This window comes from Dendrobium catenatum, unplaced genomic scaffold (assembly GCF_001605985.2).
Source record: "Dendrobium catenatum unplaced genomic scaffold, ASM160598v2 fragScaff_scaffold_1598, whole genome shotgun sequence".
In the NCBI taxonomy this organism is placed as follows: Eukaryota; Viridiplantae; Streptophyta; class Magnoliopsida; order Asparagales; family Orchidaceae; genus Dendrobium; species Dendrobium catenatum.
Window position 1 is genome coordinate 710,520 of NW_021320060.1, and position 4,589 is coordinate 715,108.

The window sequence follows — 4,589 nt, forward strand, 5'->3', positions numbered from 1 at the left end:
AGAAGCAATAGACCTAGTGATGGGATTGTGACTTTGGGCGATCAAGTCATTAATAAGAGTACACATTTTAGATATCTTGGATCTATTGTTCAGAGTGATGGTGAAATTGATGTGGATATTATTAGCAGAATTCAAGTTGGATGGTTGAAGTGGAAGAATGCAATGGGCTTATTGTGTGATAGAAAAGTCTCCCTCAAACTTAAGGAAAGATTCTATAAGATGGTGGTGAGACCTGCAATGATTTATGGTGCCGAATGTCGGCCATTAAAAGAGAAGTATAATACTAAGTTAAGTGTTGCAGAGATGATGAGGCTTAGGTGGGTGAGTGGCTTGACCCTTAGAGATAGGATACAAAATGAGCATATACGTAAAATGGTTGGAGTAGCTATATTGGAAGATAAGATTAGAGAGTATCGCCTTAGATGATCTGGTCACATTAAATGGAGGCCTTCCGATGACCTGATTATGAAAGTTGAGGTATTAGATTTGCCTTATATTAAGAAAGGTAGAGGTAGACCTAAAAAGACTTGATTAAAAAATATTAGAAATGATATTTCTTTATTAAATTTAAATGAGAATTTGACTTTTAACTGGAAACAATGGCAAAAAAGGATTCATGTAGCCTAACCCACTTAGTTGGACAAATGCTTGATGTTGTTGTTAGTATCTATTTCTCTATCAAGTCTCCATCAACTGAAAAAAAGCTAAAAAATAACTTTTTTTTTATTTAATTGGATAAATCAAACTTTTATATTAGATAACAGTTGTTTAATTGCAATTATGAATAATATTTCTCATGGGATAAACACTCTTCTCTATAACTTTATTACTTAATCGACACATATACTTGCATTTCTATTGGGCTTTCATTATTTTCATATCAAAGGAAACCTAAATATATTCATGCTGCACCCTAGCTCTATGTGTAGCTCATGTTGACCGCAGCCCTCACCAAGTTTTTGGTATTGTTACTGGGGAAGTAACATATATATTGTAATTTTAAATTATATTGTTGAACTAGTTGCATATTTAGACGTACTTATATCCTATATCTTCATTTTTTCTTTTTTTTTTGTTAAAATTTTGAAAACGATAAAAAAAGATTTATTTTCTTTATTATTTAGTTTATTGTTCTTTATTTTGTTGCATGCTTAGTAGATTTAATAAGGAGATATTATTTTTTATTCTAATAAATAAACAACCCTATAAAAATTTAAAAAATAAAAATATTTTAGAGATGTCTAAACTAGTAAAAGATTAGGACCATTCTTGACCGCTTAGAGAGTATTTTAATCATGTAGTAGACATAATCCATTTATAGACTAACTATCCGACATATATCTTTGAATTAAAAAAATGACATAATTTAGATGATTCAAAATTTTTAGTTTGAGGGAACTTCTATTGAGGTTCCCAACCTCATTTAGCTTGCTTCTTAGAAATCTCCACAACTTTCAAATATAATGCTGTTTGTAATGATGACATTAGACTTCAATTGTTCCCATTTTTTTAAGGGATAAAGCTAAGATGTGATTGAATTCCTTGCTGATAGGCTTTATAATCACTTGGAATGAGTTATCATATAAATTCTTAGCTAAGTATTTCCCTCATTCAAAAATTGCTAAGCTTAGGAATGATATCACATCTTTTGAGCAATTTTAAGGAGAGTAAATTTATGAAAGTTGGGAGAGTTTAAGAAAATACTTAGGAAATGCCCTCATAATGCTTTACCTAATTGGTTGGTTATTTAGAGTTTATATAATGGATTGGTAGAATCCCATAGGCTGATTATAAATACAACAGCCGGAGGATCTTCGATGTATAAGCCATTTGAAGAAACCTATGATTTAATTTAGGAAATAGCTATAAATAATTTTTAGTGACCTTCTAATAGGGTGTATCCTAAGAGAGGTGTTTATTGAATTAGATGAATTATCAATTTTAACTACTTAGGTAGCTATAATTTCTTAAAAGTTAGGTACTATTGGAGTTTATTCTGGATCAAGATCATCTATGAAATTGAAAGAGCATTATTTAAATTCTATTGATGATTGCAATACACCAGGGATTGAGAATGTGAATTTGATTGAAATATAAAGTAATCTTTATTCCATTATATATAATCCAGGTTGGAAGAACAACCATAATTTTAGTTGGTTAAATAATAATATTAGCAGTATTAATTAGTGGTATGCAAGTCTATTTAATCTAGGAGAAAATTAAAATAATCCTCAACAACCTAGAGTAAATCCTAGACCTTAGCGTCCCCTAGGTTTTCACCAAAAGAATAAGTTTAGAGAGAGAAAATCACCTTTGGAAGAGGTGGTTATTTAGTTAGGAACCCAATTGCAAAGTTAGGATGATTCAATTAAAAGTCAGGACATATTATAATTTTTTTTAGCAGTATACCTCTTGGAACTTTGCCCAACAATATTGAATATAATCCAAAGGAGAAAGAAAAAGAGCATAGTGGAGACCACTTTTGAATGTCGCGGTGCCATTATGCCATACCTTGTGCCTCAACACTATACTATTAAGTGTTCTAGTGTTCGGTTTGTTATTTTAACACTACTGGTGGCAGTGCAAACAATAATTCATATATTTATAACATTTTTCATTATGATACTTTATTGACCACCGCAGTGCTATTGATAGCTCCATGGCATTAGGTCGAAATAATTATTAAGTTAGTTAAAGAACCATGACAGTGGCCTTTATTAGTGCCATAATGCTTATGCGTGTCAAGAGCTAGTGTGTTTTCTCCATAAAAAACTGGCACTTCACTTTCCAAGGTTTGCACCACAAAAATGTGTGCCATTTACCACTGTAGTGTCGGTATGTTTGAATCTATAATTTTCTCTATTTTTAAGCACCATAGCGTTGTTCTTTTAAGCGCTGCAATGCTATTAAAAATTTTTACTATATTTATTCTCTCATTTCTCTAAAATTTTCTACATTTTCCTTGCTTGATCTATTTGAGCAAAGAACTAAAAAACATTTGGCAATAAGAAGTGTGCTTCATCCTCCTATAAAAAGATTAGATTCATCGCTGGAGAGGGTGAGCAAAGGTTTGCGGCATTAGTGGTAAACAAGTAGTTAACCCCTTAGTAAGGCTTTCTAAACCTAGGCTAGACGGTGATGTAATTAATAGTGAACCAAGGCTAGGAGTTTTGTGTGAGGAACCCCATGCTACTATAGTTAATGTGATAAGAGATATTTTTGTAAATGTGAAGGAGGCAACGGAGAATAGGTGATATGTTAAAGTTAAGTGGATACCATTTGACCCTATAATTATTAATTCTCTATATAGCTAAGAGAATTAAGCTTAATGAATGTACTCCTTTTAATCTAGCCCCTATAAATCATGATGACTTGCTAAGGGTTCTATACAAGTCTCATAGTAGGGTTGTGTGGAAGAAGAGGGAGGACAAAATAATAATTTTTATGCATCTTGCTTAACTCAACATTCCAAAGCTTGACGTTATTTTATTTCTTCTCATCATTTGCAAAGAAAAGATATTATTGAAGTAACTAAAGTCCGCGCTTTGCTCAATTTTTCTATTCATTTTCTTTATAATATAGATGTGGGAAAGCTTATTTACTCCTTTTTAAACTATAACATCAGGGACACTACTTCGGTGGGCTTGGGGCATCCTTCTCTTATTTATGCTTTATGTGTTAATGTTGGTGTGAGGAGATATCCTAGTAAAGAACAAATTTTCCCCATTTTAGTCCTCACCTAAAGAAAATTTGAGATCTTTAAAAGAGGAGTAGGAAGGACCTAGTGATACCAGACTGATAATAGGCCCATCAGTAGAAGTAAGAGGTGTTCTAAGACTCCTAAATCTTTAGTTAAGCAGCTAGCCAAGCTGAGGGAATAGATGGAGGGTGTGACTATGTTCTGTGAGGAAAATAGGCAACGGCAAGCTCTTTACTTGGGTATGTAGGAAAAGCATTACTACTACATAGCTAAATTTAATGAGGATTTAGTGGGGATGTTCACCCTTTGTGGAGAATCCAGATCAACTAAATTTCCCTATTGCTCTAGGCTTATGGTTTGGGGGAGGTCCTCATGATGTTATGATTGTAATATTATCTTAGTGATGATGCATTATGGCTATAAGAGCTATTACTATTACTTAGTGAGAATATATCCTATGGATCTTGGAAGGAAATGGATTAAGGGAATAATTATTCATGCACTGGTTATCTAGTGTTTGTTCTTAGTAGTTGTGTTATAGTGCCTTTGAGCTTTTATCATTCAATAAAAATGCATGTTTATTTTATATTCAATTTTTATTTATTCTTGTGCAATTTGTTGTTTCTGTTTTATTTATATTTGGTTATATTTTACTAATGCTTATCTATTAAAAATTATCCTCTATATAGTGTTTGTACTTTGATTGCTTATTTTTCCAAAAAAAAAAAAAATAATAAAATTTATAAAATTAAGATAATAATTAAATCCTAGATGATAGTTTAAATAAATAATGTATAATAATTCATAATTTGGAAAGCATAATAATTAAATAACATAGACCACCTAAGTATTAGAATTATTTTGAATTTAGAAACTATACACTAATGCA

General features: G+C 31.5%; 1 non-coding gene across 1 annotated transcript; it reads right to left on the minus strand.

The window, feature by feature from the left end:
• Positions 1-1,623: 1,623 nt before the first annotated feature.
• On the minus strand, positions 1,624-1,728 carry LOC114581207. The gene has a single exon (XR_003703079.1). It is a non-coding gene; the product is annotated as a small nucleolar RNA R71 (small nucleolar RNA).
• Between the last annotated feature and the right edge of the window lie 2,861 nt (positions 1,729-4,589).